We start from the raw sequence: 13,334 nt of genomic DNA, 5'->3' as shown, positions 1-13,334 counted from the left end.
CTGCCTACCACCTACTAACTCTATAGAAGCTCCCATATTCTTTGGAAACTAGTTTCCTTTACAGTGCATATATTTTGGTGACATCTGCCACCCTTACAGTTCTAGAAGAGCAAACTGACAGCTGTTTTCAGAAAAACCGATTCTTTCGTTGATGACAGGGAAGAAGCCTCCAGACTGGAGAAGGCTGGTGACACTTGAGAGGGGCTTTCTTAGGACGGTCTGGAAGCCAAAAGCCTTGAGATTTAGATTGAGGTCCCAGAGACAGGACATAATGCTGTTGAAACCCTTAAAAATCCTCCCTTTCTTCCAGTTTTTGTCTTAAAGACAAGAACCATACCCTGAGCTTCTCTGGTGGCTCAGAATCAGGAGACCCGGGTTCTATCCCTGGGTTGGAAAGATCCCCTGAGGAAGGGAATGGCAACCCACTGCAGTATTTTTGCCTAGAGAATTCCATGGACAGAGGAGCCTGGCAGGCTGCTGCTGCTAAGTCACTTCAGTCGTGTCCGACTCTGTGACCCCAGAGACGGCAGCCCACCAGGCTCCCCCGCCCTGGGATTCTCCAGGCAAGAACACTGGAAGGGGTTGCCATTTCCTTCTCCAATGCATGAAAGTGAAGAGTGAAAGTGAAGTCGCTCAGTCGTGTCCGACTCTGAGGGACCCCGTGGAGTGCAGCCTACCAGGCTCCTGCGTCTATGGGATTTTCCAGGCAAGAGTACTGGAGTGAGGTGCCATTGCCTTCTCTGTCTCCGAGGCTACATGTCCTTAAATTTCTCTTCCCACCACATCCTTACCCTTGCCCTCAGATCTTAGGAGTGCAGACATGGCCTGGGTACTACTGAAGAATCCACTTGCTGGATTGCAGATAATACATTTCGTTTCACGACAGGGTAATAGATTTGTTCTGTTAGCCATATTGATCTGGCTAAAGTGTGGAATAGCAAACATTGTTTTATTTAGAATTTGAAAATCAAACTGCAAATGTCAGAGTTAGTTTGTTTTTAAAAAGACTTTCCTTTAGTATGCTAAATCATTTGAAAGAAAATTATGTTTTCCCCCTGCACTAAGCACTATAATCTTGCAGTAGTTTTCACCTGTTTTTTTTTTTTTCTAAAGTCCAGATGCAAGCATGGAACAGATTAATGGATATTCTCTTTAAGAATGAAGTCTTCCCAGTAACTTTCTTTCCACTTTGGCAGGAGTCAAAGTGCTTCTTTTGGGTCAGACTACAGACTCTCTGTCCAGGACCAGAGAGCATTGAAAGTCTCTTGATGGCCTGGCTCACCCATTGGCCTCCTCAAGAAAGCCCTGTTCTTTGTTTGCCAGGCTCTAATGGTGACTTTCTTCTGAGCTAGATGATCTGGATACCATGTTGTTAACTTGAAAAGACTCACTCTTTCTTTGATATTATGCATATATATAATTAACATATATACATAATGTATAGATAAATGCTGTATATGTAAAATATTATACAAATGCATATATAAATGATACATGTGTTTTTACATGTATGTGTATATACACCACACATATGTGTACATTATACATATGTGTATTTATATGTGTGTATATAATATGTTCATTCTCTAGATCACTGTGGATAGTGAGGATTACCACATACATTTTTGAGTATTTTCTGTCTATAGTACTTAAGACTGTACTTCCTGTTTCCAATGAATTGAAATTTATTTGGAGAAATCAGACATGTATAGACTGAGATAAATGATGAACGATAATGGGGACCACAGAGACTGATTCAGTGTGAAGCTCATGAATTGCAAGCACCAGGGCCCCTCACTTGTACAATACATGTTTTACCATTTCTGCATATATTGCTTGGGCCCACCTAGACCTTTCCAAGGGCCTGGGGGGACCCTATACCAGTGTACACAGGCATGCATTCATGGATAACATCATAATTTGTAACTTTTGTAAGGCATAAAATTTTAATTGCAGGTAACTTACCCTTTTCCACTCTGACTTCCCTTCTATGACGTTTCTTCTTGGCTTTGGTGACATTGGAGTTAAGAGTGTTTCTGAGATACAGCTAAGGAAGATTTGAATTGCAGACACTTTTAGTTTGGGTTGAGTGGAATGTATTTATTCAGCTCACAGTTTTCTGTAGTTAAGTTATTCCTAGGCCTCCTAGGGTAAGACTCACTACCCAGGAATGCCATCCAGTGTTCCAGCTCACCTGGGGTCTGTCCACATGGTAGGGATGAGTTAGTATTGCAGCATGAGTCTATACCATGACATCTGCTGGTGGAAGCATGGTTTGAATATGGTTTGGAGCCAGAAGCGAGTCTGGAAAATTCTTCTCCTTTATTAGATGTATAAAACTGTAAGTAAAAGATTCAGTTCTTATTTAAGTATATTTGATATGGAAGTTCTTTCTGTTAAGAATATACCCAATAATGCAAATACATGTTCATAACTGCGCCATGTTTTTTAATGAGAATTTTGTGTTTCTTCTTCAATTGAACACACATACTCATACACACACACACACACATCAGTGACAACAAACATTACTGAGTGTTATCAAAACAAAAAATATTTAAACTTAGACAATTCACTAGAAGATGTGGAATGCCCTGAATTCTTATGGCTCACATGTGAAAGAAATAGGTGTTTACAAATTTGACAACAATCCTAAAAATTTATATGGCATTAAAAAGGACCTATGAGGCTGAAAGTAACTTTTCTGAATTATCAATAATTAAAAATACATTTTGATCACCCATGTTTGTGGTTTGTGTTTTATAGAAATGCTGTTAATATGAATCATTGTCATATGAGAAGTAATCAGAGTCTGCAGCCCAAAAGAAGTATTTACAGCAGTGTTGCAGTGTTTCAGATTCACATAGTGGATTCTTTTTCTGGATCTTGGTTTTGTGATGTTTTGGTAAGGTCAGGTTTAAAATTTGGGGTTTTAACTTTGTAATCTAAAGAATCACTTTGCTAAACATTTTGTATTTGTAATGTTGCATTTTTTTCATAAACAGAGTGTAAATCTGCAGGCCCCATAAAACTTGGATACGGTTCTTGGTACCAGATAGAGAATCATTACTGTTCTAAACAATTTTAATAGAATATCTAATTCACCATCGTAGCAAGCTGTGAATTTGACATTTCTTCCTAGAAGTGCTGCCTTCTAATTGGAAATTAAATATACTACCATATTAGTTGATTACCTTAACTTCATAGTGAAATATGACTAGAATGCTTATTTTGATAAGATTAAAAAATAAACAATAGCATCTTTATGATTGGTCCTTTCTTCTTTGTGCTGTAGTGTGGGCTCATGTCGCTACAGTGAGCGTATAGAATTATGTGCACCATACTTGATGATAACCACCCATGTACTTTGCCTCACGCACTATAGAAATAATAAGTTTCAAAGCTAACTTTGGCGGTGAAAAACATTTCTGAAGACTGTCATCTCTGGAGGGGTGCATTTGTGAGGACTTACATATTTATTTGTTCATGTGTATATGTTTATGATACCCACAAACACCAGTTATGCAATTAGTCTAGGATAATTTACAGTAAGGAAATTGGAAGAGAAAATCCATTTCTTTATTTTTACACTTGGATATTGAACTTGGTTAGTCTTTTTCCAGGTTGAGGATATTGTGAAGTTTAATTGTATCATTGTTTGCTTTACCTACAATATTTGGTTGCCTAGAACATTCTAGGGCTAAAACAATGCTAGGACAAAAGTATATCTTGCATCCTTCCCATGTCTTGCCTGAGAGGTTTAGTATAAAGGAGGTGGGGGTGGGGTAGGAGGGGTTGCTGGGTGGGGGGCGGGGAAGCTGGGACTTCCTGAAGCTGGACAGAACTGGATTATGAATCCTGAATCCACTTGGACAGTTCTGACAATCTTATTTACATAAAGTAGTAACAGTATCTACTAGAATTAAGCACCACATGAGTGAGGCACTGGTTAGCTGCTTTATGTGCATTGTCTAGAAGTTAAGTATTAGTCCCATTTGATGCAAGACACAGACCAAGACAGAGACCAAATAACCCAGCACGCAGTATACACAGCAGGAAAATGCTCAGGGGAGGGAGGGGCAAATAACCCAGCACGCAGTATACACAGCAGAAAAATGCTCGGGAGGGAGGGGCAAGCTTTGCTCTCTGGTGTCTGCATATCCCTTAGTACTTGCTCTTTATAAACTGACTTTTTATAAAATATTTGCATTTTAATAGAAGGCTTTTGTGTACCTAAGTGTCTTAACGTTCAGAATGGCTGCATTTCCAAAGGGAACTGCTTGGCTGGCTGGGGAGATACTACTTTTGGTCGAAACAAAAGTAGTTTGTTTTGAGGCTTCTAAGAAAATGTTAGGAGGATCCATGAGCATCCCAGTAACAATAATGAAAACAATAACTTGGCAGTTCTAAAATGATTATAATTACTGAATTGTCTAAAGATACTAACCAATTTTCTCTCCTTTACTGATACTTTTAATCTGGAAGTAGAAGACTCTTTTCAAACACCATTTAACACTATTAACACTTATAAACATCTATTTTACTTTAGATTTTCAAAATTAAAATACTGTCATTATGTTCATGTGAATTATTTTAAAAGTTTGTTTGGACCAATGATACCTAACCGGACCTAGCTGTATGAACATTGTGAATTAAGAGCCGGAACCCTGGCCTCTTGGCGTGTGTTTCCAGCCCTCCCTGCTGGACATTTCGCTGGTGGCATTTACAGAGAGGGCACGCTGTAGGTCACGTTACTGTGTCACCAGACCTCAGATGGCTGGTGCAGGAGTGTATCTGAGCTTAAAAATGAAAGACCCTCTTTTCTTGCCAAACTCATTCAGTGAAAGTTTCTCAAATGCTTATTTAACTGCCTGATTCTCAATACATGCCATAATTATATAAGAAATGGCGAAATCAGGGGAATCTGTAGAGATGTATTTGTACAGCTTACTGTTAAGCAAATTGAATATCATGATAATAAGCATAAATTATGCCCATGTTCCCTCTGGTATCAAACAAAAATATATATTATGTAAAACCATCACCTCTGAAGTTGCAGATGAACTTTTCTAGGCCTCTGACTGTTTTGAGCTCATCTCTTACTGGGGTATCTGACAGGCTGGTGTGTCTATGGGCTGAGACTTCAGGACTCCCAGCAGGTGTCACACAGGTGTTTCATGGCCCCATATAATCTATAGCTAGTTTAGATTTTAGATCTTTATCAAATAGATCTTTTGCTGGAATATTTTTGACCCTACATGTCTGGAGTTTGGCACCAACTCAGCACAGTGGTTGACAGTGTGTGATTTACGTTAATATGTTTCAGTTTTCTGCTAGGGCTGGAAACCAGAGAAGGAAATGGCAACCCACTCCAGTGTTCTTGCCTGGAGAATCCCAGGGACGGGAGCCTGGTGGGCTGCTGTCTATGGGGTCGCACAGAGTCGGACATGACTGAAGTGACTTAGCAGCAGCAGGGCTGGAAACTCCCATTTATATGTTGGCTTCACTTTAGCACTTTCAGGGACTCACACCAGAAGGTCTGCTGGAAAAGTATGCAAATATCAGACCAAAAATTTTGGTCAAGAGATGTTAAGTCATATGTGCCTTTCACTTTGGATGTTAGAATAAAGAAATGATATTTTGTCAAAACCTGGATAAACTATTCAGTTCAGTCACTCAGTCGTGTCCGACTCTCTGCAACCCCGTGGACTGCAGCGCTCCAGACAAGATGATAGCATCGTAAATATTTATGTCATGTTGTTATGTAAAGTGATGAAAGTGATTCTCACCTGTGGAAATCAGTCTTATTGATTTATAAGTCATACCTGTATAGCAGTAGTGTTTAAGTAAGTAGTGCTCAACAGGAGCAGAATCACTTGCATGAACCTGGAAAAAATAAGAATGCCTGGGCTCCACCCCCAAACCTTCTGGTGTGCTTGACCAGAGGTGGTCTGGGTGTGAACTTCATAAAGTTGATTCTCATATGTTGCCAAGGTTGGGAACCCGTTGGCTTTTGAAATAATGAACATTGTGAGGTTTAGGGAGTGTGAGAAAGGAATCAGACTTAAAGAACTGTAAATTTGGGGGGGGTTCATTCAAATAGATGTAATTTTTTTAATAGATATACTTTTTAGTTATACTAGAGGCAGGCATTTAATATAGGCCAATATGAAGATGTGATACCAACTCAGGTATGTAGTTAGAGCAGACGTGTTCAAACTAGAGAGCCTAAGAGTCTTAAACTCAGATGCCCTCAGGATGCAATATACATATGAGTGAACTGACCAAGTTCAGTGTTTTGGAGTAGGGGCAACTCTGGCAGACTGAAGAGTCCTTCAGTTCAGTTCATCTCAGTCACTCAGTTGTGTCCAACTCTTTGCAACCCCATGAACTGCAGCATGCCAGGCCTCCCTGTCCATCACCAACTCCCGGAGTTTACCCAAACTCATATCCATTGAGTCGGTGATGCCATCCAGCCATCTCATCCTCTGTTGTCCCCTTCTCCTCCTGCCGTCAATCTTTCCCAGCATCAGGGTCTTTTCCAATGAGTTGGCTCTTTGCATCAGGTGGCCAAAGTAATGGAGTTTCAGCTTCAACATCAGTCCTTCCAATGAACACCCAGGACTGATCTCCTCCAGGATGGACTGGTTGGATCTCCTTGCAGTCCAAGGGACTCTCAGGAGTCTTCTCCAACACCACAGTTCAAAAGCATCAATTCTTGGGCACTCAGCTTTCTTTATAGTCCAACTCTCACATCCATACATGACTACTGGAAAAACCATAGCCTTGACTAGATGGACCTTTGTTGGCAAAGTAATATTTCTGCTTTTTAATATGCTGTCTAGGTTGGCCATAACTTTCCTTCCAAGGAGTAAGTGTCTTTTAATTTCATGGCTGCAGTCACCATCTGCAGTGATTTTGGATCCCCCCAAAGTAAAGTCAGCCACTGTTTCCACTGTTTCCCCATCTATTTGCCATGAAGTGGTGGGATCGGATGCCATGATCTTGCTTCACTTAAAGGGGCAGCTGCTACTGACCTGCAGCCAAGTGCTACCATATTGGAGTGCAGGCCCTTTGTCAACAGGTTCTATTATTATTATTACTCCTGCTTTTGGAAATTAGGAATTAAGATTTTTATGTGAAATTTACCTTTGAATGTTTGTAACTAATATAGATGAGTTTTAAAACATTGTGCAAGAAAACTACAGCATTGCACGGAGATGGTAATGATGGGCCCTGTGTTTGTAATGGAGTACATTTGAATGCTGTGATGCAGAGTAAACTTTGGAGACCATTCTTTCCAGCAAAGAAGTGTGAAATGGTTCACTATTTTTTTAATGTGATTTAAAATTTTTCTTTTATACCAAATTCTAAAAAAAAAAAATGATCTTTAGCTCTGAAAGTGTATTAGTGTATATAATCTCTCTCTACCTTATTTTCTTTAAAATGGAGTATTAGTATGTATCTCAAAGTGTAATGAGGTGGCACTAGTGGTAAAGAACCCACCTACCAATGCAGGAAACATAAGAGACAAGGGTTCGATCCCTGGGTCAGGAAGATCCCCTAGAGGAGGGCATGGCAACCCACTCCAGTATTTCTTGCCTGGAGAATCCCCATGGACAGAGGAACCTGGAAGCCCGCAGTCCCTGAAGTCGCAAACAATCAGACATGACTGAAGCAACTTAGCAGCCAAGAACCAGTAAGGTACCACACATATATGGTAGCTGTTGGAACTCTGCAGAATTCTGAAAAGAAAGCTCACCAGTGCGTTCCCTTCATTGTCTCTAGGGGGAGCTGTGTGGAGGCGTTACTGTAGGGTAGTCAGGATGCTGCCTCCAGTCCCACTGCCTCCATGACCTTAGCCAAATTATTCAGTTTATCTAGACCTCAGCTTCTGTGAGATGAGGAAAATTAGTATTTATCTCGGAGTGCTGTTATGAGGATTAAATAAAAACATGCATTGGAGGGGCCTGGCAATCAGGAAGCCCTCCGTAAATGTTAATACTGATAGGATTGTACCATTTTCTTATATACATGATGGTGCTTTCAATGCCACAAGTCCTCAGATTCTAATGTCCTCTTTATTTTCATAATACAATGGAAGAAGATGAATTCAAGTACCGTTACACGTTTCTGTTCTCCGTTAAGCATTTTTACTTTGATACATTTGATGGGATTTGATTTCCCTGGTAGAGTTTTGGTTTGTGTTTGAGTAAGTCATACTGAATGGTCGTCAGAATTCATGCGCTGTTAAAACATTCCACATACAAATTCTTGCTGTTTCAAAATATACCAGCCTTAATTTAGTATTGTTTGTCTGGATCTAAGTTTTTGAGACGTTAGATCATGTGATTAGAAAAATGACTTCCATGTTTGATAAATACAATTTTTTGTTTGGGAGAAAAGACAATTTGGGAGTCTAGAGAGATTTAAAGTATGTAAACAGAAAACATACTTTTTTCATGTTTTACTAAGTAAGCAATAGAAAAACAAGAGATGGCTTTGAATGTATTTTTTGTGATGGTTTATTGTGAAGGATTTGAAAGGGGATTTGTAGGGCTTTTATGAAGAAATCCAAGAACATGACTGTAGGACTAACAGAATGCCATGTTCTTGTTAAGTGGCTGTGCCTCTCTTTAATAATAGTTCTTGAAATTTCACATATGCAAATCCTGGAAGCTTCTCAGGAAAGTCCCAGGATAGGCCTTGTTTTAGAGGCTTGAGTGGCAATAGTTGAGTTGTTTACTGATTGCAGAAGACATTTAAAATACTTGATTCCTAAATGGTATCTGACAATGACTGAAATCTTTTTCAGTCCTGTAGCATATATTTCCACTGGGTTTCCCCTTTGAAGCGTATGCTGGGATCTGATACAGTTAAGTAGCTGGTCCAGGCTTCTGAGACTTATCAATAATTGAATTTAAAAGTAGTTTGCAACTCTTTTATTACTGAGGGTCTCTTTAGTTATTTTCCTTCTCCCTCCCCTGAGAATTCAAAGTCTTGAAAGATTTTTGTCTAACAAACAACCTGACTTGGTAAGTAATTAAAAGCTTTGTTTTTTTGCGTTTTCATGCAGCAGGAGCTAAAACTCTCAATTTTTATATTTGATACATATTTATGAGTAGCAGCTATACGGGTGTAACACAGTTAAAGTTCGTGCTCACCGGAGAAGCAGACAAAACACGTATATAATTTCAAACAGTCATAATGCTGTGAAGAAACAGTGAGTCTGGAGAGAGAGACTGAGAGGTCTATTTGAGATAAGGTAGGGGGAGGCATGTGGGAAGGGACCTGAATGGAGTAGGGGGTGAACGAGCCATCAGGGTGTCTGGGGAAAGAGAGTGAAGGTGGGATAAGAGCGGTTGCCAGGGGACTTAGCATGCTGACCTGTGTCAACCAGCGTCACCTGAAGGAGTTAAAATAATCCCGGCCCGCAAAGATGATGTGGAATGTTGTATAGCTTTATTATGATTATAGTTTCCACTATGCTTTTTGTAACATCCAAATAGCTCAAGGATCCCATTTCCACTTACAAAACCCTGTAGAGATTAGGAAACCCTAATTGGCTTCTAGATCTCTTCAGATCTAGTTTGCTTTTTGCTTAAACTTAAAAGCTCTATTTACATTTTGCAATCTGTGTTGAAGTAAAAGTTTTTGACTAGTAGAATTCATTTAATGTTTGCTGTTTTATTTTGGAATGGAAGTGAACGTAAGGATTATCAATAATCATGATGCAGTTAAAAAAATCTTTGGTGTAGTTTTCAAACTTTGGGGACCTATGGATTTAAAAAAAATTTTCTTCTGGAGCTTTGTGAAATCTTGCATAGATTTTAGTGGATATGTTGGCAGAAAGGGGGGTGTGGGGTAAAGAGAGGAGAGAATGGTCTTGACAGCAGTAAGTTAAAACATATTGACAGAAGGACAAACAATTACTGAGGGAGATTATATAGACCATGAGCCTGAAGATATTATTTTACCATCAGTTCCTTTTTTTTTTTATTCTGAAAGGTAGTATTTTATGTAGCTCTACCATGAAAAAAATAGATATTTTAACTTTTTTTCCTTCATCTTGTGGGGAAATACTAGTGTAAACATTTCACTGTCAAATCAAGTCACATGGCCAGGCACAGAGCTGATAGGAAAGGAAATTTATTACTTCCTAAGGGGAGGAGGGTAGATGTGAGTGAACAGTGATCCATTATTGCAGATATCTTTTATCAGAAATAGAAAATATCCAAAAACATTTGACATTTAGTATAGAGAGGTATATAAATTTTCCCTAAAATGATCATGTGAAAGAAAAGTGTTATTGCTCAGTCATGTCCAACTCCAGGCTTCTCTGTCCATGGGATTCTCCAGGCAGGAACACTGGAGTGGGTAGCCTTTCCCTTCTCCAGGGGATCTTCCCAACCCAGGGATTGAACCCAGGTCTCCTGCACTGCAGGCAGATTCTTTACTATCTGAGCCACTAGGGAAGCCCAAAATGATTATAATACCGTATAAAATAATAAAATGATTATAATTATTTTAATTAATATGAACTATAATAATAAATATAAAATTTATAATTAAATGCAATAATTAATAACAAATATTTAATTACTACAATAATTTGATATATTAGTATAATATAATATTAATATTAACATAATGTAATAATATAATTAATATAAATACAATAATCAACATATTAAAGTAATATAATTAAGTAATAATTAAATATAATTTAATATATAATTTATAATTAACTATAATATAATAAACATAATTGTGATAATTAAATTTAATAATAATATTATTGTTATTATAAAATAATACTGTATAGGAAGTTGCTCCCAGAGGTCATGGGAGGCATACCTCGGGACTCCCAAGTGAGGAAGGAATAAGCGTTCCACATGGAGAAATTAATACTTAGATTCAGTTAAATGATTTTTGACAAAGAACAGGGAATCTACTCTCCTGATTAGGGATTACCCCATTTCCATTCTGAAGGTAACTTAATCCAAAGGCTTCAATTTGGGTGGCCCAATGTTCTGTGCTTATCTTGGGTTCCTGATCTGTTTGGCAAGGATCCGAAGGTTGGGAACACTTCCTGTGATGCCCTTTGCCAGCACACAGAGATTTAGAAAAGCTTTGGGACCGCGTTGTGGGGTGGATCTGGTGCTCCTTCTCTTCCCCTGATTCTGAGTCAGCATCACAGAGGATGGAAAAGGGCTGGCCTGCTAGTCCGGAGCCTGCTTTCCCTGTGCTCCCACTGTACATCACACCTTCTGGTGGCTGAGGGAGTGGCCACTGGTATTGGACCCCTCAGGTTCTGATTGGACTGCTCTTTGATTTGGGGCAACTTACTAATGTGTGTGTTTCTCATTTGCAAAGTGGGAAATGTGATATCTACCATGTTGGGCTGTTGTGAAGGTTAAGTAAGTGGCAAGTCCTAACACAGGGTCTGGAACATGTTAAACATTTAATAAATATGAGCTGATAATGCTTTTATTATTATCTGCCATGACAGGTACTACAGACAGCATTCCATTATTGTTATTCTAGTATTTCTGTTTCTCCTCACTAAATCCTCAGCCTCCAAAAGGCATGGTTTCATTTCTGGTCCCCTCTCTGCAGCAACACTAAATTTATGATGTAGGAACTTAAACCGATATCCACTCAATTGTATCCAGACATGTATCTTCTACCATGAAGCCTTTAGCTCCAAGGACCAGATTCAGTTCAGTTCAGTTGCTCAGTCGTGTCCGACTCTTTGCAACCCCATGAACCGCAGCAGGCCAGGACTCCCTGTCCATCACCAACTCCCAGAGTCCACCCAAACCCATGTCCATTGAGTCGGTGATGCCATACAGCCATCTCATCCTCTGTCGTCCCCTTCTCCTCCTGCCCTCAATCTTTTCCAGCATCAGGGTCTTATCAAATGAGTCAGCTCTTCGCATCAGGTGGCCAAAGTACTGGAGTTTCAGCTTCAACATCAGTCCTTCCAATGAACACCCAGGACTGATCTCCTCCAGGAAGGACTGGTTGGATCTCCTTGCAGTCCAAGGGACTCTCAAGAGTCTTCTCCAACACCACAGTTCAAAAGCATCAGTTCTTCGGCGCTCAGCTTTCTTTATACTCCAACTCTCGCACACATACACGACCACTGGAAAAACCATAGCCTTGACTAGACGGACCTTTGTTGGCAAAGTAATGTCTCTGCTTTTTAATATGCTGTCTAGGTTGGTCATAACTTTCCTTCCAAGGAGTATGCGTCTTTTAATTTCATGGCTGCAATCACCATCTCCAGTGATTTTAGAGCCCAGAAAATAAAGTCAGCCACTGTTTCCACTGTTCCCATCTATTTGCCATGAAGTGATGGGACTGGATGCCATGATCTTCGTTTCCTGAATGTTGAGCTTTAAGCCAACATTTTCACTCTCCTCTTTCACTTTCATCAAGAGGCTCTTCTTCACTTTATGCCATAAGGGTGGTGTCATCTGCATATCTGAGGTTATTGATATTTCTCCCAGCAATCTTGATTCCAGCTTGTGCTTCCTCCAGCCCAGCGTTTCTCATGATGTACTCTGCATAGAAGTTAAATAAGCAGGGTGACAATATACAGCCTTGACGTACTCCTTTTCCTATTTGGAACCAGTCTGTTGTTCCATGTCCAGTTCTAACTGTTGCTTCCTGACCTGCATATAGGTTTCTCAAGAGGCAGGTCAGGTGGTCTGGTATTCCCATCTCTTTCAGAATTGTCCACAGTTTATTGTGATCCACACAGTCAAAGGCTTTGGCATAGTCAATAAAGCAGAAATAGATGTTTTTCTGGAACTCTCTTGCTTTTTCCATGATCCAGTGGATGTTGGCAATTTGGTCTCTGGTTCCTCTGCCTTTTCTAAAACCAGCTTGAACATCTGGAAGTTCACGGTTCACATATTGCTGAAGCCTGGCTTGGAGAATTTTGAGCATTACTTTACTAGCATGTGAGATGAGTGGAATTGTGCGGTAGTTTGAGCATTCTTTGGCATTGCCTTTCTTTGGGATTGAAATGAAAACTGACCTTTTCCAGTCCTGTGGTCAGTGCTGAGTTTTCCAAATGTTCTGGCATACTGAACGCAGCACTTTCACAGCATCGTCTTTCAGGATTTGAAATCGCGCAACTGGAATTCCATCACCTCCACTAGCTTTGTTCATAGTGATGCTTTCTAAGGCCCACTTGACTTCTCATTCCAGGATGTATGTCTCAAGGTGAGTGATCATACCATTGTGATTATCTGGGTCATGAAGATCTTTTTTGTACAATTCTTCTGTGTATTCTTGCCACCTCTTCTTAATATCTTCTGCTT

The 13,334-nt window shown here is 39.7% G+C and overlaps 1 protein-coding gene across 2 annotated transcripts in view; it reads left to right on the top strand.

The window, feature by feature from the left end:
- Positions 1–1,479: 1,479 nt before the first annotated feature.
- JAZF1 (JAZF zinc finger 1) overlaps positions 1,480–13,334 on the top strand; it is a 323,385-nt gene continuing 311,530 nt past the window's right edge. The window contains exon 1 of one of the 2 annotated variants that reach the window (XM_010855401.1): positions 1,480–2,905. The gene's annotated coding sequence lies outside the window, so the exon portion shown is untranslated. Of the gene's footprint in view, positions 2,906–7,585; positions 9,036–13,334 lie in introns of those variants that run through there. The other variant, XM_010855400.1, reaches the window with a different exon arrangement.

Source organism: Bison bison, unplaced genomic scaffold (assembly GCF_000754665.1).
Source record: "Bison bison bison isolate TAMUID 2011002044 unplaced genomic scaffold, Bison_UMD1.0 scf7180017864364, whole genome shotgun sequence".
Taxonomy (NCBI): Eukaryota; Metazoa; Chordata; class Mammalia; order Artiodactyla; family Bovidae; genus Bison; species Bison bison.
Note: the sequence above shows the minus strand (reverse complement) of the source record. Positions and strands in the feature narration are given on the sequence as shown.